Raw genomic sequence first — 25,783 nt, forward strand, 5'->3', positions numbered from 1 at the left:
ACCAACTCCTGGATCCCCCGACCCACCAACTCCTGGATCCCCCAACCCACCAACTGATGATCCCCCGACCCACCAACTCCTGGATCCCCCGACCCACCAACTCCTGGATCCCCCGACCCACCATGTCCTGGATCCCCCGACCCACCAACTGATGATCCCCCGACCCACCAACTCCTGGATCCCCCGACCCACCAACTCCTGGATCCCCCGACTCACCATGTCCTGGATCCCCCGACCCACCAACTGATGATCCCCCGACCCACCAACTCCTGGATCCCCCGACCCACCAACTCCTGGATCCCCCGACCCACCATGTCCTGGATCCCCCGACCCACCAACTGATGATCCCCCGACCCACCACCTCCTGGATCCCCCGGGGACCCACCATGTCCTGGATCCCCCGACCCACCAACTGATGATCCCCCGACCCACCAACTCCTGGATCCCCCGACCCACTAACTGATGATCCCCCGACCCACCAACTCCTGGATCCCCCGACCCACCAACTGATGATCCCCCGACCCACCAACTCCTGGATCCCCCGACCCACCAACTCCTGGATCCCCCGACCCACTAACTGATGATCCCCCGACCCACCAACTGATGATCCCCCGACCCACCAAGTCCTGATGATCCCCCGACCCACCAAGTCCTGGATCCCCCGACCCACCAACTCCTGGATCCCCCGACCCACCAAGTCCTGAGGCAAGGTGGGAGTAACGTGTCCCGTGTGAGGCACCTGGCCACCACGTACGTCCCAGCCCGTCCTGCCTGGCCACCACGTACGTCCCAGCCCGTCCTGCCCGGCCACCACGTACGTCCCAGCCCGTCCTGCCTGGCCACCACGTACGTCCCAGCCCGTCCTGCCCGGCCACCACGTACGTCCCAGCCCGTCCTGCCTGGCCACCACGTAAGTCCAGCCCGTCCTGCCTGGCCACCACGTACGTCCCAGCCCGTCCTGCCTGGCCACCACGTACGTCCCAGCCCGTCCTGCCCGGCCACCACGTACGTCCCAGCCCGTCCTGCCTGGCCACCACGTACGTCCCAGCCCGTCCTGCCTGGCCACCACGTACGTCCCAGCCCGTCCTGCCCGGCCACCACGTACGTCCCAGCCCGTCCTGCCTGGCCACCACGTACGTCCCAGCCCGTCCTGCCTGGCCACCACGTACGTCCCAGCCCGTCCTGCCTGGCCACCACGTACGTCCCAGCCCGTCCTGCCTGGCCACCACGTACGTCCCAGCCCGTCCTGCCTGGCCACCACGTACGTCCCAGCCCGTCCTGCCTGGCCACCACGTACGTCCCAGCCCGTCCTGCCTGGCCACCACGTACGTCCCAGCCCGTCCTGCCTGGCCACCACGTACGTCCCAGCCCGTCCTGCCTGGCCACCACGTACGTCCCAGCCCGTCCTGCCTGGCCACCACGTACGTCCCAGCCCGTCCTGCCTGGCCACCACGTACGTCCCAGCCCGTCCTGCCTGGCCACCACGTACGTCCCAGCCCGTCCTGCCTGGCCACCACGTACGTCCCAGCCCGTCCTGCCTGGCCACCACGTACGTCCCAGCCCGTCCTGCCTGGCCACCACGTACGTCCCAGCCCGTCCTGCCTGGCCACCACGTACGTCCCTGCCCGTCCTGCCTGGCCACCACGTACGTCCCAGCCCGTCCTGCCTGGCCACCACGTACGTCCCAGCCCGTCCTGCCTGGCCACCACGTACGTCCCAGCCCGTCCTGCCTGGCCACCACGTACGTCCCAGCCCGTCCTGCCTGGCCACCACGTACGTCCCAGCCCGTCCTGCCTGGCCACCACGTACGTCCCAGCCCGTCCTGCCTGGCCACCACGTACGTCCCAGCCCGTCCTGCCTGGCCACCACGTACGTCCCAGCCCGTCCTGCCTGGCCACCACGTACGTCCCAGCCCGTCCTGCCTGGCCACACGTACGTCCCAGCCCGTCCTGCCTGGCCACCACGTACGTCCCAGCCCGTCCTGCCTGGCCACCACGTACGTCCCAGCCCGTCCTGCCTGGCCACCACGTACGTCCAGCCCGTCCTGCCTGGCCACCACGTACGTCTCAGCCCGTCCTGCCTGGCCACCACGTACGTCCCAGCCCGTCCTGCCTGGCCACCACGTACGTCCCAGCCCGTCCTGCCTGGCCACCACGTACGTCCCAGCCCGTCCTGCCTGGCCAACACGTACGTCCCAGCCCGTCCTGCCTGGCCACCACGTAAGTCCCAGCCCGTCCTGCCTGGCCACCACGTACGTCCCAGCCCGTCCTGCCTGGCCACCACGTACGTCCCTGCCCGTCCTGCCTGGCCAACACGTACGTCCCTGCCCGTCCTGCCTGGCCACCACGTACGTCCCAGCCCGTCCTGCCTGGCCACCACGTACGTCTCAGCCCGTCCTGCCTGGCCACCACGTACGTCCCAGCCCGTCCTGCCTGGCCACCACGTACGTCCCAGCCCGTCCTGCCTGGCCACCACGTACGTCCCAGCCCGTCCTGCCTGGCCACCACGTACGTCTCAGCCCGTCCTGCCTGGCCACCACGTACGTCCCAGCCCGTCCTGCCTGGCCACCACGTACGTCCCTGCCCATTCTTTCTGGCCACCACGTACGTCCCAGCACGTCCTGCCTGGCCACCACGTACGTCCCAGCCCGTCCTGCCCGTCTACCACGTACGTCTCTGTACTTGAAGACCATCACCTCGCACACCACCTTCCCTGGTCAGGTTAGGGTCGGCTGGGGAGGTTGTGGTCTCTGTACCTGAAGACCATCACTTCCTTACCACACCGTCACCCTACAAAACCACCATCACCACCTTCTCCCCATCACCATCACCAACACCATCTGTCCATCACCACCTTCTCCCCATCACCATCACCAACACCATCTGTCCATCACCACCTTCTCCCCATCACCAACACCATCTGTCCATCACCACCTTCTCCCCATCACCAACACCAACACCATCTGTCCATCACCACCTTCTCCCCATCACCATCACCCATCATCCTCATTTCTCCATCATCACCATCACTACACTCTCTAACACCATCCCAGCCTCTCCCTCTCTCTCTCTCCAACATCCCCACCAGCCTCTCCCTCTCTCTCTCCAACATCCCCACCAGCCTCTCTCTCCACCACTGCTCTCCCTCCCCCGCCAGTGTTGACGCAGGTCGAGCTAACACGCAGGTCTTATGCTAATAAGTTGCCACGTCTGTTACTTATTGCTTCACTTAAGTGCTCCCCCCCCTCCCCTCCCCTTCCCCCCCCCGGGCACAATATTGTCTCTGGCTACGCCACAACTTGACTACTTTACTTGACTGTAGTGTGTGTCCCTCTTACTTTAATGGTCTTACTCGAACACCTTCCATTACCTGGCTACGCAATATTGATAACCAAAAGTGCTATGTTTTGCCTCGCCACTTGGCGTGAAGTGTGCCATGCATCTTGGCTACTTTATTACCTTTACTTACGGATGATCACAAGCACTTATCTCGCGAGAGAGTCATCTTTATTGACGGGTTATCTTAAACAATTATCTCAAAAGATCCCCTCCTACTTAACCTCTTTATTGACTTTACCTTCAAACTCCTACGTAAACTGGCCACTTATCTTTACTTAAGCACCCACGCACCGTGACCACTTTACTACTATCACTCATGGACTCACGTACCGTGACTACTTATACTTTATGATCTTTACTTCAAGATCTGTGCACCGTGAGTCCATTTCAAAGTTTTACTTGTGGATCCAGCGTCATTCAGAACTTTATTATCTTTACTTCATGGTCTTCCAACATCGGGGTCTGTACTTTATTATCTTTACTTCATGGTCTTCCAACATCGGGGTCTGTACGTGGTCTGCATGGAAGGTTTTATTACATACATGACACCAGATGAAAGAGACCACCAGACACTGGCTGGATACACTGCTGTGGAGGATCATCCATCTACCATGGATCATCCATCTACTATGGATCATCCATCTACCACGGATCATCCATCTACTATGGATCATCCATCTACCATGGATCATCCATCTATTATGGATCATCCATCTACCATAGATAATCTCTCTACCATGGATCATCCATCTACCACGGATCATCCATCGATTATGGATCATCCATTTACCACGGATCACCCACCTCTTCCCTCTCCCTCACGCTCCATCACTTGGCACGTTCACCTTCCATCATGATGACATTCCCTACATCATCATACTCCCTCCCATCACCACTACCCTCCCAGCTCCTCCCATCACCACTACCCCCCCAGCTCCTCCCATCACCACTACCCTCCCCCCAGCTCCTTCCATCACCACTACCCCCCCAGCTCCTCCCATCACCACTACCCTCCCAGCTCCTCCCATCACCACTACCCCCCCAGCTCCTCCCATCACCACTACCCTCCCCCCAGCTCCTTCCATCACCACTACCCCCCCAGCTCCTCCCATCACCACTACCCTCCCCCCAGCTCCTTCCATCACCACTACCCCCCATCAGCTCCTTCCATCACCACTACCCCCCCCCCAGCTCCTCCCATCACCACTACCCCCCCAGCTCCTCCCATCACCACTACCCCCCAGCTCCTCCCATCACCACTACCCCCCCCAGCTCCTCCCATCACCACTACCCCCCCCCAGCTCCTCCCATCACCACTACCCACCCAGCTCCTCCCATCACCACTACCCTCCCCCCAGCTCCTCCCATCACCACTACCCCCCCCAGCTCCTCCCATCACCACTACCCTCCCAGCTCCTCCCATCACCACTACCCTCCCCCCAGCTCCTCCCATCACCACTACCCCCCTAGCTCCTCCCATCACCACTACCCTCCCAGCTCCTCCCATCACCACTACCCTCCCCCCAGCTCCTTCCATCACCACTACCCCCCATCAGCTCCTTCCATCACCACTACCCCCCCCCAGCTCCTCCCATCACCACTACCCTCCCCCCAGCTCCTCCCATCACCACTACCCCCCCCAGCTCCTCCCATTACCACTACCCCCCCAGCTCCTCCCATCACCACTACCCCCCCAGCTCCTCCCATCACCACTACCCACCCAGCTCCTCCCATCACCACTACCCCCCCAGCTCCTCCCATCACCACTACCCACCCAGCTCCTTCCATCACCACTACCCCCCCCCAGCTCCTCCCATCACCACTACCGTCCCCCAGCTCCTTCCATCACCACTACCCCCCCCCCCAGCTCCTCCCATCACCACTACCCACCCAGCTCCTCCCATCACCACTACCCTCCCAGTTCCTCCCATCACCACTACCCCCCAGCTCCTCCCATCACCACTACCCTCCCAGCTCCTCCCATCACCACTACCCTCCCCCCAGCTCCTCCCATCACCACTACCCCCCTAGCTCCTCCCATCACCACTACCCTCCCAGCTCCTCCCATCACCACTACCCTCCCCCCAGCTCCTTCCATCACCACTACCCCCCATCAGCTCCTTCCATCACCACTACCCCCCCCAGCTCCTCCCATCACCACTACCCTCCCCCCAGCTCCTCCCATCACCACTACCCCCCCCAGCTCCTCCCATTACCACTACCCCCCCAGCTCCTCCCATCACCACTACCCTCCCAGCTCCTCCCATCACCACTACCCACCCAGCTCCTCCCATCACCACTACCCCCCCAGCTCCTCCCATCACCACTACCCACCCAGCTCCTTCCATCACCACTACCCACCCCCCAGCTCCTCCCATCACCACTACCGTCCCCCAGCTCCTTCCATCACCACTACCCCCCCCCAGCTCCTCCCATCACCACTACCCTCCCAGCTCCTCCCATCACCACTACCCTCCCAGTTCCTCCCATCACCACTACCCCCCCAGCTCCTCCCATCACCACTACCCCCCCAGCTCCTCCCATCACCACTACCGTCCCCCAGCTCCTTCCATCACCACTACCCTCCCAGCTCCTCCCATCACCACTACCGTCCCCCAGCTCCTTCCATCACCACTACCCTCCCAGCTCCTCCCATCACCACTACCTTCCCGCCTCCCTGCATCACCACTACCCTCCCGCCTCCCTGCATCACCACTACCCTCCCGCCTCCCTCCATCACCACACACCACTACCAGCACTATCCTCCTCCCATCATATTGTGTGGCTCACGTCACCAAACCTGATCAAATATGTAGAAAAAAATAAAACAAATACAGAGATGCGCAACAAAACTAAAACAAATACAGAGATGCGCAACAAAACTAAAACAAATACAGAGATGCGCAACAAAACTAAAACAAATACAGAGATGCGCAACAAAACTAATTTCACCACTCAGAAATAAGCCTTGTACAGAAAGACCCAAAAGATTTCGCATCCATTTTTCTAAAAGAGAAAGTAAACTCCCAGTAGATCTAACAGTTGTGAGAATAATGAATAACTTTGACAATATAACACCCGGTAATTTCTCTCTCTACATCAGAAAGAGTTTTACCAACCAGAAGAGAACGAAATGATGTGACAAGTTGATGTACGTACAACAATGAGCGAAGATATATGAACCAGAGGTTGGTTTGAGGGAAGACTATCAGTAACTTCTATCATGGCCACAGCAATACTGTAATGGATGTAAATTGCAAATAAATATACAAGAAAAACACTAGGGGAGAAAAAATACTTGCCACGTATTCCCTGCGTGTCGTAGAAGGCGACTAAAAGGGGAGGGAGCGGGGGACTGGAAATCCTCCCCTGTTTTTTTTTTTTTTATTTTCCAAAAGAAGGAACAGAGAAGGGGGCCAGGTGAGGATATTCCCTCAAAGGCCCAGTCCTCTGCTCTTAACGCCACCTCGCTAACGCGGGAAATGGCGAATAGTATGAACGAAAGGTGTGTTCACCTTTAGCATTGTGTGAGTCTAATCAAGGAAAGTGTAGATAATATTACTGCCCTCCAGCACATGATCACCTCCATCACTTCTCCTGTCGTCTGTACGTACGTACGTACCTTCTTCCATCACCACTACCTGACCTCACTACTACCACTACCCTCCCACTCCCCTCCATCACCACTACCCTCCCACCTCCCTCTACCACCACTACTCTCCCACCTCCCTCCATCACCACTACCCTCCCACCTCCCTCTACCACCACTACCCTCCCACCTCCCTCTACCACCACTACCCTCCCACCTCCCTCTACCACCACTACCCTCCCGCCTCCCTCCAGTAGAGCTGGGAGTGTGAGAGAAATCAATGGTAGATGTTTGCAAGAGCGGGTTAATCCGCAGTCCAGGCACCTGAGAGAAGGAGGAGCTCTCATCTGTATTTCCCAGCTGACTTGAGTCACCAGGACCACCTTACGAGAGAGAGAGAGAGAGAGAGAGAGAGAGAGAGAGAGAGAGAGAGAGAGAGAGAGAATTTCCTTCTAATGTGATTATATCTACAGTACTCAGTCGGCGAGGAATACTGTTTTCATGTCTAATAATAATAATAATAATAATAATGATAATGATAATAATAATAATAATAATAATAATAATAATAATAATAACAACAATAATAATAATAATAATAATAATAATAATAATAATAATAATAATAACAATGATAATAAATGATAATAATAATAATTAATAATTAATAATAATAATAATAATAATAATAATAATAATAATAATAATAATAATAATAATATTAAGATGGAGTGAAAAAGATTTTGAGTGATCGGGGCCTGAACATGCAGGAGGGTGAAAGGCGTGCAAGGAATAGAGTGAATTGGAACGATGTGGTATACCGGGGTCGGCGTGCTGTTAATGGATTGAACCAGGGCATGTGAAGCGTCTGGGGTAAACCATGGAAAGTTGTGTGGGGCCTGGATGTGGAAAGGGAGCTGTGGTTTCGGTGCATTATTACATGACAGCTAGAGACTGAGTGTGAACGAATGGGGCCTTTGTTGTCTTTTCCTAGCGCTACCTCGCACACATGAGGGGGGAGGGGGTTGTTATTCCATGTGTGGCGAGGTGGCGATGGGAATGAATAAAGGCAGACAGTATGAATTATGTACATGTGTATATATGTATATGTCTGTGTGTATACATTGAGATGTATAGGTATGTACATATGCGTGTGTGGACGTGTATGTATATACATGTGTATGAGGGTGGGTTGGGCCATTCTTTCGTCTGTTCCCTTGCGCTACCTCGCTAACACGGGAGACAGCGACAAAGCAAAATAATAATAAAAATAATAATAATAATAGGATCATAGGGTGGGGGAGGGGGCGAAAATTCTGGGGGCCTTGAAGAATGTGTGGAAGTCGAGAACATTATCTCGGAAAGCAAAAATGGGTATGTTTGAAGGAATAGTGGTTCCAACAATGTTGTATGGTTGCGAGGCGTGGGCTATGGATAGAGTTGTGCGCAGGAGGATGGATGTGCTGGAAATGAGATGTTTGAGGACAATGTGTGGTGTGAGGTGGTTTGATCGAGTGAGTAACGTAAGGGTAAGAGAGATGTGTGGAAATAAAAAGAGCGTGGTCGAGAGAGCAGAAGAGGGTGTTTTGAAGTGGTTTGGGCACATGGAGAGAATGAGTGAGGAAAGATTGACCAAGAGGATATATGTGTCGGAGGTGGAGGGAACGAGGAGAAGAGGGAGACCAAATTGGAGGTGGAAAGATGGAGTGAAAAAGATTTTGTGTGATCGGGGCCTGAACATGCAGGAGGGTGAAAGGAGGGCAAGGAATAGAGTGAATTGGAGCGATGTGGTATACCGGGGTTGACGTGCTGTCAGTGGATTGAATCAAGGCATGTGAAGCGTCTGGGGTAAACCATGGAAAGCTGTGTAGGTGTGTATATTTGCGTGTGTGGACGTATGTATATACATGTGTATGGGGGGGGGGGGGTTGGGCCATTTCTTTCGTCTGTTTCCTTGCGCTACCTCGCAAACGCGGGAGACAGCGACAAAGTATAATAAAAAAAAAAGATAATAATAATAATAATTAATAATAATAATAATAAATGATAATAATAATAATAATAATAATAATAATAATAATAATAATAATAATAATAAAAAATAATAATAATAATAATAATAATAATAATAATAATAATAATAATTTTTTTTTTCTTTTTTTTTTTCGCTGTCTCCCGCGTTTGCGAGGTAGCGCAAGGAAACAGACGAAAGAAATGGCCCAACCCACCCCCATACACATGTATATACATACGTCCACACACGCAAATATACATACCTACACAGCTTTCCATGGTTTACCCCAGACGCTTCACATGCCTTGATTCAATCCACTGACAGCACGTCAACCCCGGTATACCACATCGCTCCAATTCACTCTATTCCTTGCCCTCTTTCACCCTCCTGCATGTTCAGGCCCCGATCACACAAAATCTTTTTCACTCCATCTTTCCACCTCCAATTTGGTCTCCCTCTTCTCCTCGTTCCCTCCACCTCCGACACATATATCCTCTTGGTCAATCTTTCCTCACTCATTCTCTCCATGTGCCCAAACCATTTCATAACACCCTCTTCTGCTCTCTCGACCACGCTCTTTTTATTTCCACACATCTCTCTTACCCTTACGTTACTTACTCGATCAAACCACCTCACACCACACATTGTCCTCAAACATCTCATTTCCAGCACATCCATCCTCCTGCGCACAACTCTATCCATAGCCCATTCCTTGCAACCATACAACATTGTTGGAACCACTATTCCTTCAAACATACCCATTTTTGCTTTCCGAGATAATGTTCTCGACTTCCACACATTCTTCAAGGCTCCCAGAATTTTCGCCCCCTCCCCCACCCTATGATCCACTTCCGCTTCCATGGTTCCATCCGCTGCCAGATCCACTCCCAGATATCTAAAACACTTCACTTCCTCCAGTTTTTCTCCATTCAAACTCACCTCCCAATTGACTTGACCCCAACCCTACTGTACCTAATAACCTTGCTCTTATTCACATTTACTCTTAACTTTCTTCTTTCACACACTTTACCAAACTCAGTCACCAGCTTCTGCAGTTTCTCACATGAATAATAATAATAATAATAATAATAATAATAATAATAATAATAATAATAATAATAATAATAATAAATGATGATAATAATAATAATAATAATAATAATAATAATAATAATAATAATAATAATAATAATAACAATAATGATGTAAAAAGTTGGTCCTGTCTTTTGGCTGGAGACATCCTGATTACGTTACCAGTCTCATGATGACTAACCCCCCTACATAAGTTGCCAATAATTAATCCATTTACTTGGCAGGGTAAAAACTGCTGGCTTCTGAGGTTATATAATTTAGGGAAAATATGATTTTGTTGAGAGGGAAAGCTCTGCCGGCAAACATGGATGGTATGAAGAAGAAAGATGGCTAAAGTGAGTAGTTATGCCAGAGAACAATGCCCTTCCACAAGATCGAGCAGATCATCAGCTTGTGGTAACCCAAAACTTAAAAGTTCTCGAGCAACATATTTGTCCCTTCGCTCTACCACGCACCATCACCTTCACTATGAAGCAAGACTCCACCAAACCCTCGACAATCGCTGCTTTACTTTATCCAACAAGCTCTTCTTTACCACATCCTCGACACATCTGACCTTTGACCTGACAGACAGGACCTTCCCTCCTGCTGGGCATCACACTTGGCTCCACCTGGTGATCCGGGACCCTCCCTCCTGCTGGGCATCACATTAAGGTCTGCAGGCAGTATTTACAGAGTACCATGTACAAATTGTGATAAGTTTTATGTTGGTCAGACTGGTAAGGATCTTTCTGTTAGACTTTTGCAACATAAATACAGTATAAGAACGGTACAAGAATCAAATGCCTTGTTTAATCATGTTAAAAACCATGATAATTGTATTGACTTAAGTAATGCCATCTCAGTTATTAACTCTAACTACAGTACCACGAGAAATATCATTGAATCTTCAATTACTACACACACAAAAATTGTAACATTAATATAAAAAAGGTCTATACAAATTGGATAGGTTTATTGTTGAAAATATTTGTGAACAGTTCATCTTCTTGTCCACATGACATATTTATGATCCGCTTGTTGCCAGACTTGAACGTCCCCGACCTCCATTCGGGTAGTCACTTGTTTACCAAATGGCGTCCTAGCTTCGTCTCTTCGTTGTATATCAACTGACTGTTATACTTCTCTCTGCCTGTGTGAGGCTGTGTATCACTTAACAGTTTCGTCAAAGAACTTCACACACACACACACACACACACACACACATATATATATATATATATATATATATATATATATATATATATATATATATATATATATATATATATATAGTGTTAACAGGTTCGCCGTATACCCCCTAGCAGGGAAATGTCAGCTACACATAACTCAAAAGGTGAAACCATCGCTTGGCTTCTTCCTCCTCCCTCCATCTCCAGTGATACACACACACAAACATGTACCCTCCTCCCTCCTCTCATGCCTCTCCGTTTCCCCTCCCTCGTGCCTGGTGGGTAGTGGCGCTCCTCCCTCCCCGGGGCTGGTTGGCTGTGTGGTTCAGATAGAGATGCAAGTCGGCCGTGAAATGTTTGTTGTTGAGGCTGGCGGCCAGTGACCCAGTCTGTGATCTGTGGCGTTCACTGCCACAGTACGCTCCGTGGCGGACCGTGCAGTAGCAGTAAGGGAGGGGGGGTTAGAGGACAGGACAGCCAGCTTGCTGCGTCCGCCACACGGACGACGACCCTCCCTCGTTCGATCCTTCAGAGGAGCGAGGGATCGATATTGTGTGGTGGAGGGAAGGCGCGGTGGCGTCTTATCAAACCAGGATCACATGGCTCGGTCAAACACGATCACTCATGATATCAACCAACCACGACCGACCCGGTCGTTAACCCACTGGTAGTTGTAGTTAAAGCGGAACTACCTACACTGTACCCTCGTGAGGTTAACCAATACGGTCGCTGCCTTCAATGAGGACTCGATCCCGGGTCCTGTGGAGTACGAGGCGAGTGTATGGTCCACTGAGCCAAACCCCATTACATGGAAATATAAACAACAACAACTACTACTACAACCACCACAACCACTACTATTACTACCACCACTACTACTACTACTACTACAACCACCACAACCACTACTATTACTACCACCACTACTACTACTACAACCACCACAACCACTACTATTACTACCACCACTACTACTACTACAACCACCACAACCACTACTATTACTACCACCACTACTACTACTACTACTACAACCACCACAACCACTATTATTACTACTACTACTACTACCACCACTACTACTACTACAACCACCACAACCACTACTATTACTACCACCACTACTACTACTACTACAACCACCACAACCACTATTATTACTACTACTACTACTACCACCACTACTACTACTACTACCACTACTACTACTACTACTACTACTACTACCACCACTACTACTACTACTACTACTACTACCACCACTACTACTACTACTACTACTACTACTACTACTACTACTACTATCACCACTACTACTACTACTACCACCACTACTACTACTACTACCACCACTACTACTACTACTACAACCACCACAACCACTATTATTACTACTACTACTACTACCACCACTACTACTACTACTACCACTACTACTACTACTACTACTACTACTACCACCACTACTACTACTACTACTACTACTACTACTACTACTACTACTATCACCACTACTACTACTACTACCACCACTACTACTACTACTACCACCACTACTACTACTACTACCACCACTACTACTACTACCACCACTACTACTACTACCACCACTACTACTACTACCACCACTACTACTACTACTACTACTACTACTACTACTACTACTACCACCAATAGTACTACTACTACCACCACTACTACTACTACCACCACTACTACTTTTACTACTACTACTAATACTACTACTACTGCTGCTACTACTACTACTACCATTAGTACTTTTACTACTACTACTAATACTACTACGACTACTACTACTACCATTAGTACTTTTACTACTACTACTAATACTACTACGACTACTACTACTACCATTAGTACTTTTACTACTACTACTAATACTACTACGACTACTACTACTACTACTACTACCACCAATAGTACTTTTACTACTACTACTAATACTACTACGACTACTACTACTACCATTAGTACTTTTACTACTACTACTAATACTACTACGACTACTACTACTACTACTACCACCAATAGTACTTTTACTACTACTACTAATACTACTACGACTACTACTACTACTACTACCACCAATAGTACTTTTACTACTACTACTAATACAACTACTACAAATACTACAGCTACTACTACTACCACTACTACTACTACTGCTACTGCTAAGAGATAGAATCAAGAGTCTAAATAGAAACTTGAACTATTACCAAGACGTAAAGTGTAGACGTGCACGAGACAGTCTGGCGTTGCAGGTGGTCGTAATACCTGACCCCGCAGGTCGAACTCCCTCCCGCGTCGTGATGGAGACACATCCTGCCTGACCCACCACCGACCATCTTCCACAGAGACACGGCTCCAGCCCAGCCCCCACCACCACCACCACCACCAGCAGCAGTAGTAGCTAAATCTTTTCGAGATCAAAGATGCCAGACGTTCCTCTGAGACCATCATGTATAAGACATGATGGTGTCTGCTGGGGCAAAATGCGCCCCAATCAGCAGCAGGTCGCCCTTGGTGACGACAGCAGTACCGACGCCCCTCCACCTCCACCAAGCCTTTGACATGTATATGATGAATGATCCTTCCTGCTTCCTTAATGAACCTGCTGGGTACATAAACATACCTTTATAAAGGTCGACCGTCTTACTCCAGCGGTCATATCCCCTTTATAAAGGTACTGCTGACAGTAGAGCTGACGGGGGTTCTCCTTTATAAAGGTACTGCTGACAGTAGAGCTGACGGGGGTTCTCCTTTATAAAGGTACTGCTGACAGTAGAGCTGACGGGGGTTCTCCTTTATAAAGGTACTGCTGACAGTAGAGCTGACGGGGGTTCTCCTTTATAAAGGTACTGCTGACAGTAGAGCTGACGGGGGTTCTCCTTTATAAAGGTACTGCTGACAGTAGAGCTGACGGGGGTTCTCCTTTATAAAGGTACTGCTGACAGTAAAGCTGACGGGGGTTCTCCTTTATAAAGGTACTGCTGACAGTAAAGCTGACGGGGGTTCTCCTTTATAAAGGCGTGGCTGACAGTAAACTTGATGGGGTCCCCTTTATAAAGGTGTGGCTGACAGTACACTTGATGTGGTCCCCTTTATAAAGGTGTGGCTGACAGTAGAGGTAATGGGGGTTCTCCTTTATAAAGGTGTGGCTGACAGTACACTTGATGAGGTCCCCTTTATAAAGGTACGTCAGACTAAAGCTGATGGACTTCCTTTCCCCCATACCAGTACCACATCAATACCATACGGTCACCACAGCGGTAACACACGAATACCATACGGTCACCACAGCGGTAACACACGAATACCATACGGTCACCACAGCGGTAACACACGGTCACCACAGCGGTAACACACGAATACCATACGGTCACCACAGCGGTAACACACGAATACCATACGGTCACCACAGCGGTAACACACGAATACCATACGGTCACCACAGCGGTAACACACGAATACCATACGGTCACCACAGCGGTAACACACGAATACCATACGGTCACCACAGCGGTAACACACGAATACCATACGGTCACCACAGCGGTAATACATCAATACCATACGGTCACCACAGCGGTAACACACGAATACCATACGGTCACCACAGCGGTAACACACGAATACCATACGGTCACCACAGCGGTAATACATCAATACCATACGGTCACCACAGCGGTAATACATCAATACCATACGGTCACCACAGCGGTAACACACGAATACCATACGGTCACCACAGCGGTAACACACGAATACCATACGGTCACCACAGCGGTAATACATCAATACCATACGGTCACCACAGCGGTAATACATCAATACCATACGGTCACCACAGCGGTAACACACGAATACCATACGGTCACCACAGCGGTAACACACGAATACCATACGGTCACCACAGCGGTAATACATCAATACCATACGGTCACCACAGCGGTAATACATCAATACCATACAGTCACCACAGCGGTAACACACGAATACCATACGGTCACCACAGCGGTAACACACGAATACCATACGGTCACCACAGCGGTAATACATCAATACCATACGGTCACCACAGCGGTAATACATCAATACCATACGGTCACCACAGCGGTAACACACGAATACCATACGGTCACCACAGCGGTAACACACGAATACCATACGGTCACCACAGCGGTAACACACGAATACCATACGGTCACCACAGCGGTAACACACGAATACCATACGGTCACCACAGCGGTAACACACGAATACCATACTAATACCATTAGATGCCACAACACACGAATACCATTCAAATACCTAGAGACTATCACAGCAATACCACACGAATACCATACACAGATCATTATATTACCGTAGCAATACCACACGAATACCATACAATCACCACAGGAATAACAAATGGATACCATAATACCACACGAATACCATACACAGATCATTAGATTACCGTAGCAATAACACACGAATACCATACGATTACCACAGCAATACCAAAAGGATACCATAATAACACACGAATACCATACATAGATCGTTAGATTACCGTAGCAATACCACACGAATACCATATGATTTACCACAGTAATACCACACGAATACCCTACCTGTATATATTCCAAACGGAATCAGATCATGTCCATATCTGACCCAGAACTCCCACTCCAGTAGGAGTGGACAGTAGGTATGGCAGGGGTTCGAACCGATGTTAAAGACTACGTGACATTAAAGTCACATCCCAGAGGCGTCGGGAACATGCCTGGCTTGTACCTCATGGTGTTGTGACTCATGAGTTCACGCTCCAGGCTCAGGTGAGACTCATGGTACAACGGACTCATTGAAAGGTGGGTTTGAATGAGTCTATGATCAATACAACATGCAAATATATCATAACTGAGAAAACTACATTAACATATAAAACATAAGACATCTATATAAATGAACTCTTGAACACACACACACACACATATATATATATATATATATATATATATATATATATATATATATATATATATATATATATATATATATATATTCCTATGAGTCCACGGGAAAAATGAAACACGAAAAGTTCCCAAGTGCACTTTCGTGTAATAATCATATCATCAGGGGAGACACGAGAGAAATATACGTCAGTTGATATCCAACGAAGAGACAAAGCTAGGAGGCCATTTGGTAAACAAGCGTTTGTGTGTGTGTGTAGTTAACATGCAATTCCAGACATACACCACAGATCCTCCTGAAATACATGCACATTTCTGAGGAGTCACGAGGGGTTGTCACACACACTACCTGGCTGTCATATTAGACCCAACCTGCTGACACTGGAACATTATCATGACGCCTGTTTACCGAGGGTGTGTTGACCAGCTGGTGTGGGGGCTGGAGCATGAACCTAGACATCCACAGCGATAGAGAGGCCCCTCAGGCGTCTGTTACACTCTCGCCTCAGGTGTGAACTGAAAGCCAATAGAAAAAAAAATTAATTAACGTCTTATAAAACTGTTGTTTGTTATTTCTATAAATCAACAAACATCTTCCAGACAACACACACTAACTAGACGCGAACCATTCTGATAATACGTGAGGCAAGCCAACAGTTACGTTGTACGATAATATATATATATATATATACATCATAGTTTATAAATAACTTTCGTTTGCGTTGACGATAAAAGCCAGCGGTGACCTCCCACTGAACCTGGCCTTCGGCATGAATACCCCTGGGAGCTCCTGCTGGAGGAGGACGCTCTTCCCTGCTGAAGGTGTGTGTGTCTGGTGGCGACGTCTTCACCCAGGGAGGTCCTCGCTGTACACACTGTGTCCCCCATCTCTGCCACACCACCCACGTCCCGGGCCACCCATCCCACACACGTCCCGGGCCACCCATCCCACCCACGTCCCGGGCCACCCATCCCACCCACGTCCCGGGCCACCCATGCCACCCACGTCCCGGGCCACCCATCCCACCCACGTCCCGGGCCACCCATGCCACCCACGTCCCGGGCCACCCATCCCACCCACGTCCCGGGCCACCCATCCCACCCACGTCCCGGGCCACCCATCCCACCCACGTCCCGGGCCACCCATCCCACCCACGTCCCGGGCCACCCATCCCACCCACGTCCCGGGCCACCCATCCCACCCACGTCCCGGGCCACCCATCCCACCCACGTCCCGGGCCACCCATCCTACCCACGTCCCGGGCCACCCATCCCACCCACGTCCCGGGCCACCCATCCTACCCACGTCCCGGGCCACCCATCCCACCCACGTCCCGGGCCACCCATCCCACCCACGTCCCGGGGCCCAGGTGACTATCCACCCCAAGTAACTATCCTTCCCTTCCCTCCTCCAGCTTGAGTAAGCCATCCCTTTAGAATAATTTTTTCCCTATCCGCCACACAACGTAGGCAGCGCTGTGTGGGGGATAGTGCCAACCCACTGACATACGCGGACGGCATCCACCTGGATACGTAAGACGCTGGGACCCTTGCTGGGATGGAGAGAGAGAGAGAGAGAGAGAGAGAGAGAGAGAGAGAGAGAGAGAGAGAGAGAGAGAGAGAGAGAGGAACACTGGTTCACACTGGGATAAGTGGCTAATCTACATCTACATCGTTGTCATAATCGTACAGGTGGGGGGTCGGAGAACTGGTAGTGCGATGCTTTTTTTTTGGGGGGGGCAAGGTGGGGGGCGGGGGGGCCAGGTCTCTGGGATATGTGATAGGGATAAGATGAATGGGATAGGCTGGGCATGTCTACTTGGTCTGGGACACACTCGTTGCACGATTCTGGTTAACACAACTCTCACTGCTGGTGGAGGCTCCGGCATGTAACGTGCCAGAGAGAGAAAATCTGGCCATCTCTCTCTCTCTCTCTCTCTCTCTCTCTCTCTCTCTCTCTCTCTCTCTCATCCCTGGCACCTTATCAAAGCAGAAGAAAATGGACGAAAAGAAAATTGCGATGAGAATAAAGTTCTTAAATTCATTTTTGGGTCCTCCTGGTCCACAACCAGGGAGCCAAGGTCGAGAGAAAGAGCCATGGAGTAAAACTGCGATCAAGATGGATGTAGAAAATAATGCATGACGGAAGGTACTGGACCCACACTGATGAAGGCCTTTGTGTCCTGACGTCTGTAAGAACAACAGTGGGGGACGCAGCTGGTGAGGGGGAAGGTGTGTACGTGGGGGACGCAGCTGGTGAGGGGAAGGTGTGTACGTGGGGGACGCAGCTGGTGAGGGGGAAGGTGTGTACGTGGGGGACGCAGCTGGTGAGGGGAAGGTGTGTACGTGGGGGACGCAGCTGGTGAGGGGGAAGGTGTGTACGTGGGGGACGCAGCTGGTGAGGGGGAAGGTGTGTACGTGGGGGACGCAGCTGGTGAGGGGGAAGGTGTGTACGTGGGGGAACATACGAGATATTAATTTTTCATCGTAGAATGGCAGATGTGTGAGCGGAAGACACGGTCCTTATGCCCAACCGACTGTACCACAACGGTGTGATTGGACATACGACGTGCCTGACACGCGAGGTAGAGGGGAGTGGAATGAAGAAGGGTACTGTGTGCGAACAGAGACACTGGCGGGAGGACATACGACGTGCCTGTCCAGACACGCAAGGTAGAGGGGAGTGGAATGAAGAAGAGTACTGTGTGCGAACAGAGAGACACTGGCGGGAGGCTCGGCCGTGCTAGTGTTGGCTTGGAGGAAGGACGTATCGATCCCCAATACAGTAAAAGGAAGATATCCACGAGTGAATCTCCCGTCCTTTGTGCCTACGTCAGGAGCGGGCTGTTCTCGCCGTGACCCAGAAACATAAAGACGTCGTCTTTATAAGGACGTTGAAGAAAAGATAAATAAATACGCGTCTGGCCTCCTGTTGTAGAGACAAGGTCCAAACGAACGTCAGACGACATTAAGACACACAGGGACCAAACTGGCCCAGGATGGGAAGGAAGACGACACCAACTGAGGGACGAGGGGAGGAGAGGCCAGCGTTCCTTCTGCTAAACTCATGAAAGTACAACATAAGACACCTGGGATATTCTCAACACACACTCAGGGAGCTTTGAACGCTTCTTGCGATGTCCCCCGGAGCTTTGATCGCTGCTTGTAATGTTCGCCAGAGTTTTGATCTCTGCTTGTGATGTTCGCCAGAGCTTTGATCGCTGCTTGTGATGTTCGCCAGAGCTTTGATCGCTGCTTGTAATGTTCGCCAGAGTTTTGATCTCTGCTTGTGATGTTCGCCAGAGCTTTGATCGCTGCTTGTGATGTTCGCCAGAGCTTTGATCGCTGCTTGTGATGTTCGCCAGAGTTTTGATCTCTGCTTGTGATGTTCGCCAGAGCTTTGATCGCTGCTTGTGATGTTCGCCAGAGTTTTGATCTCTGCTTGTGATGTTCGCCAGAGCTTTGATCGCTGCTTGTGATGTTGCCCAGAGATGATGAATGACCGGATACTGTCAGAGGACTTTCAAGGTCACCAGGTCGACTTTGGGGAGACAGGACGATAGTACATGGAAATGACTTAATCAATGGGCACACACACACACACACACACACACACACACACACACAACACTGCCTCAGTAATCTCCCAAAAATAGAGAATTACAATAGAGAAAAAGGAAAGACAATGTAAAGTATATATGAATGTTCGAGGACGTGAAGTATCCGTCTTTTGTAACGTGTCAGATCATAATTATTGGGAAAGACATGTGAAGGTAGGGAGTTCCAAAGCTTCGACTTACAAGGAAAGAAGCAGGTATCAAAATGGCCCACTTTTGAGTTGCTGATGGTCACACAATAATCACGTGACGCAGCAGCTTGCTGAGCATTGCGTGGTCAAGCTAGTGGTGGGGGGCACACAAGCAGCCAGCTCTCGGAGGCTAAAACCAAAGTAATACCTATAGAAGAGGGAAAGTGAACCATCACTGTGGCGTAGGGCAAGGGGGTCAAGTTTGGAAGTTACACTGGGACAGTTTATACGTCAGGGACCGCTTTCGACTCGACTCTGTCATGTAAGGACACAGAGCTAGAACCACTCCAGGTGTGAGAGCAGTACTCCATACAAGGACGAATCAATCCTTGTATAAACGAAGCAACTGTTCAGAGAAGTTTGGACAGGTAAACAGGACACCCAGGGTCTTAGTGGCAGACTTGGCTATTCCCAAGGCTGTTAAATTTGTTAAGTAAAGTCATTAATCTAAGACGAGCTCTCTGAGACTGCGTTATCGTTCCTCACAACCTAATTACGTCGAAAATACACTTATATAAACATATTGTCTCATGTCTATCAGTGCTCTCTCTCTCTCTCTCTCTCTCTCTCTCTCTCTCTCTCTCTCTCTCTCTCTCTCTCTCTCTGAGATGACTCACTAACACCTGCATTACGGAGGGGAAAAAACAGGTGTGTGAGCAGCTGCTGCAAGTGTTATGATCCAGCAGACGACAAATGGGTCACATAACCGTGTATAACAGAACTTATATAACAGAGTACACACTGCTTAACATAACGGAGCACATATTGTAATATGTACCAATGTACATAATATACATCTATATACATTTAGTCTATATGACATAGTACATATAGATTATATACAATGTACATATAGCCTACATGACACAGTACATATAGCGTGTGTGTGTGTATATATAAATATATATATATATATATATATATATATATATATATATATATATATATATATATATATATATATATATATTCATATGAGCCCACAGGGAAAATGAAACACGATAAGTTCCCAAGCCTTGGACAATCGCATGTTTACCAAATGGCGTCCTAGCTTCGTCTCTTCGATGTATATCAACTGACTGTTATATTTCTCTCTTGTGTCTCCCCTGATGATGTGATTATTACGCGAAAGTGCACTTGGGAACTTATCGTGTTTCATTTTCCCCGTGGACTCATAGGAATATCTTGATCACGCGCAAAATTGTGATCCTTTCCAATATATATATATATATATATATATATATATATATATATATATATATATATATATATATATATATATATATATATATATATATTTTCTTTTTTTTTTGCTTTGTCGCTGTCTCCCGCGTTTGCGAGGTAGCGCAAAGGAAAGAGACGAAAGAAATGGCCCCACCCCCCCCCCCCCATACACATGTATATACATACGCCCACACACGCAAATATACATACCTACACAGCTTTCCATGGTTTACCCCAGACGCTTCACATGCCCTGATTCAATCCACTGACAGCACGTCAACCCCGGTATACCACTTCGATCCAATTCACTCTATTCCTTGCCCTCCTTTCACCCTCCTGCATGTTCAGGCCCCGATCACACAAAATCTTTTTCACTCCATCTTTCCACCTCCAATTTGGTCTCCCACTTCTCCTCGTTCCCTCCACCTCCGACACATATATCCTCTTGGTCAATCTTTCCTCACTCACTCTCTCCATGTGCCCAAACCATTTCAAAACACCCTCTTCTGCTCTCTCAACCACGCTCTTTTTATTTCCACACATCTCTCTTACCCTTACGTTACTTACTCGATCAAACCACCTCACACCACACATTGTCCTCAAACATCTCATTTCCAGCACATCCATCCTCCTGCGCACAACTCTATCCAAAGCCCACGCCTCGCAACCATACAAAATTGTTGGAACCACTATTCCTTCAAACATACCCATTTTTGCTTTCCGAGATAATGTTCTCGACTTCCACACATTCTTCAAGGCTCCCAGGATTTTCGCCCCCTCCCCCACCCTATGATCCACTTCCGCTTCCATGGTTCCATCCGCTGCCAGATCCACTCCCAGATATCTAAAACACTTTACTTCCTCCAGTTTTTCTCCATTCAAACTTACCTCCCAATTGACTTGACCCTCAACCCTACTGTACCTAATAACCTTGCTCTTATTCACATTTACTCTTAACTTTCTTCTTTCACACACTTTACCAAACTCAGTCACCAGCTTCTGCAGTTTCTCACATGAATCAGCCACCAGCGCTGTATCATCAGCAAACAACAACTGACTCACTTCCCAAGCTCTCTCATCCACAACAGACTTCATACTTGCCCCTCTTTCCAAAACTCTTGCATTCACCTCCCTAACAATCCCATCCATAAACAAATTAAACAACCATGGAGACATCACACACCCCTGCCGCAAACCTACATTCACTGAGAACCAATCACTTTCCTCTCTTCCTACACGTACACATGCCTTACATCCTTGATAAAAACTTTTCACTGCTTCTAACAACTTGCCTCCCACACCATATATTCTTAATACCTTCCACAGAGCATCTCTATCAACTCTATCATATGCCTTCTCCAGATCCATAAATGCTACATACAAATCAATTTGCTTTTCTAAGTATTTCTCACATACATTCTTCAAAGCAAACACCTGATCCACACATCCTCTACCACTTCTGAAACCACACTGCTCTTCCCCAATCTGATGCTCTGTACATGCCTTCACCCTCTCAATCAATACCCTCCCATATAATTTACCAGGAATACTCAACAAACTTATACCTCTGTAATTTGAGCACTCACTCTTATCCCCTTTGCCTTTGTACAATGGCACTATGCACGCATTCCGCCAATCCTCAGGCACCTCACCATGAGTCATACATACATTAAATAACCTTACCAACCAGTCAACAATACAGTCACCCCCTTTTTTTAATAAATTCCACTGCAATACCATCCAAACCTGCTGCCTTGCCGGCTTTCATCTTCCGCAAAGCTTTTACTACCTCTTCTCTGTTTACCAAATCATTTTCCCTAACCCTCTCACTTTGCACACCACCTCGACCAAAACACCCTATATCTGCCACTCTATCATCAAACACATTCACCAACCCTTCAAAACACTCACTCCATCTTTTTCTCAAATCACCACTACTTGTTATCACCTCCCCATTTGCGCCCTTCACTGAAGTTCCCATTTGCTCCCTTGTCTTACGCACTTTATTTACCTCCTTCCAGAACATCTTTTTATTCTCCCTAAAATTCAATGATACTCTCTCACCCCAAATCTCATTTGCCCTCTTTTTCACCTCTTGCACCTTTCTCTTGACCTCCTGTCTCTTTCTTTTATACATCTCACACTCAATTTCATTTTTTCCCTGCAAAAATCGTCCAGATGCCTCTCTCTTCTCTTTCACTAATAATCTTACTTCTTCATCCCACCACTCACTACCTTTTCTAATCAACCCACCTCCCACTCTTCTCATGCCACAAGCATCTTTTGCGCAATCCATCACTGATTCCCTAAATACATCCCATTTCTCCCCCACTCCCCTTACTTCCATTGTTCTCACCTTTTTCCATATATATATATATATATATATATATATATATATATATATATATATATATATATATATATATATATATATATTAGATCTAAGTTAAAGTACCCTAGATCTTTCATTGATAAATCCCTTAAGTTAGCAAAGAAATCATTTCATTGAGTCGAGCCCAAACCTCCCATTGACACCAAGAATCTTTTAGTTCTCCCTTTTAATAATTTTACTTTACTTCCCATGTTGCTTAAATCCTTTAATGTAAATGTTGCCTTCAGCAACAATAATACTATAAAGAATATCTTAATCAGGAATTCACCAGAAAATTCTCTTGGTTGCATCTATAAAGTGCCATTGTGATAAATTTTATGTTGGTCAGACTGGTAAGGATCTTTCAGTTAGACTTAAGCAACATAAATATAGTATAAGAACGGGACAAGAATCAAATGCCTTGTTTAATCACGTTGAAAAATATGATCATTGTATTGACTGGAGTAATGCCACCTCATATGTATATATATATATATATATATATATATATATATATATATATATATGTATATATATATATATATATATATATATATATATATATATATATATATATATATATATATATACATATATATATATATATATATATATATATATATATATATATATATATATATATATATATATATTTTTTTTTTTTTTTTTTTTTTTTTTTTGCTTTGTCGCTGTCTCCCGCGTTTGCGAGGTAGCGCAAGGAAACAGACGAAAGAAATGGCCCAACCCACCCCCATACACATGTATATACATACGTCCACACACGCAAATATACATACCTACACAGCTTTCCATGGTTTACCCCAGACGCTTCACATGCCTTGATTCAATCCACTGACAGCACGTCAACCCCGGTATACCACATTGCTCCAATTCACTCTATTCCTTGCCCTCCTTTCACTCTCCTGCATGTTCAGGCCCCGATCACACAAAATCTTTTTCACTCCATCTTTCCACCTCCAATTTGGTCTCCCTCTTCTCCTCGTTCCCTCCACCTCCGACACATATATTCTCTTGGTCAATCTTTCCTCATTCATTCACTCCATGTGCCCGAACCATTTCAAAACACCCTCTTCTGCTCTCTCAACCACGCTCTTTTTATTTCCACACATCTCTCTTACCCTTACGTTACTTACTCGATCAAACCACCTCACACCATATATTGTCCTCAAACATCTCATTTCCAGCACATCCATCCTCCTGCGCACAACTCTATCCATAGCCCACGTCTCGCAACCATACAACATTGTTGGAACCACTATTCCTTCAAACATACCCATTTTTGCTTTTCGAGATAATGTTCTCGACTTCCACACATTCTTCAAGGCTCCCAGAATTTTCGCCCCCTCCCCCACCCTATGATCCACTTCCGCTTCCATGGTTCCATCCGCTGCCAGATCCACTCCCAGATATCTAAAACACTTCACTTCCTCCAGTTTTTCTCCATTCAAACTCACCTCCCAATTGACTTGACCCTCAACCCTACTGTACCTAATAACCTTGCTCTTATTCACATTTACTCTTAACTTTCTTCTTTCACACACTTTACCAAACTCAGTCACCAGCTTCTGCAGTTTTTCACATGAATCAGCCACCAGCGCTGTATCATCAGCGAACAACAACTGACTCACTTCCCAAACTCTCTCATCCTCAACAGACTTCATACTTGCCCCTCTTTCCAAAACTCTTGCATTCACCTCCCTAACAACCCCATCCATAAACAAATTAAACAACCATGGAGACATCACACACCCCTGCCGCAAACCTACATTCACTGAGAACCAATCACTTTCCTCTCTTCCTACACGTACACATGCCTTACATCCTTGATAAAAACTTTTCACTGCTTCTAACAACTTGCCTCCCACACCATATATTCTTAATACCTTCCACAGAGCATCTCTATCAACTCTATCATATGCCTTCTCCAGATCCATAAATGCTACATACAAATCAATTTGCTTTTCTAAGTATTTCTCACATACATTCTTCAAAGCAAACACCTGATCCACACATCCTCTACCACTTCTGAAACCACACTGCTCTTCCCCAATCTGATGCTCTGTACATGCCTTCACCCTCTCAATCAATATCCTCCCATATAATTTACCAGGAATACTCAACAAACTTATACCTCTGTAATTTGAGCACTCACTCTTATCCCCTTTGCCTTTGTAC

At 48.1% G+C, this 25,783-nt stretch overlaps 1 protein-coding gene across 2 annotated transcripts in view; it reads right to left on the bottom strand.

The window, feature by feature from the left end:
* Window positions 1–25,783, bottom strand: part of LOC139748383 (uncharacterized) — a 254,927-nt gene that overhangs the window by 123,750 nt on the left and 105,394 nt on the right. The window contains exon 2 of one of the 2 annotated variants that reach the window (XM_071661498.1): window positions 16,594–16,700. The exons of the other annotated variant lie outside the window; for it this stretch is intronic. The gene's annotated coding sequence lies outside the window, so the exon portion shown is untranslated. The remainder of the gene's footprint in view (window positions 1–16,593; window positions 16,701–25,783) is intronic. 2 annotated transcript variants of the gene reach the window in all.

Source organism: Panulirus ornatus, chromosome 73, assembly GCF_036320965.1.
Source record: "Panulirus ornatus isolate Po-2019 chromosome 73, ASM3632096v1, whole genome shotgun sequence".
Taxonomy (NCBI): domain Eukaryota; kingdom Metazoa; phylum Arthropoda; class Malacostraca; order Decapoda; family Palinuridae; genus Panulirus; species Panulirus ornatus.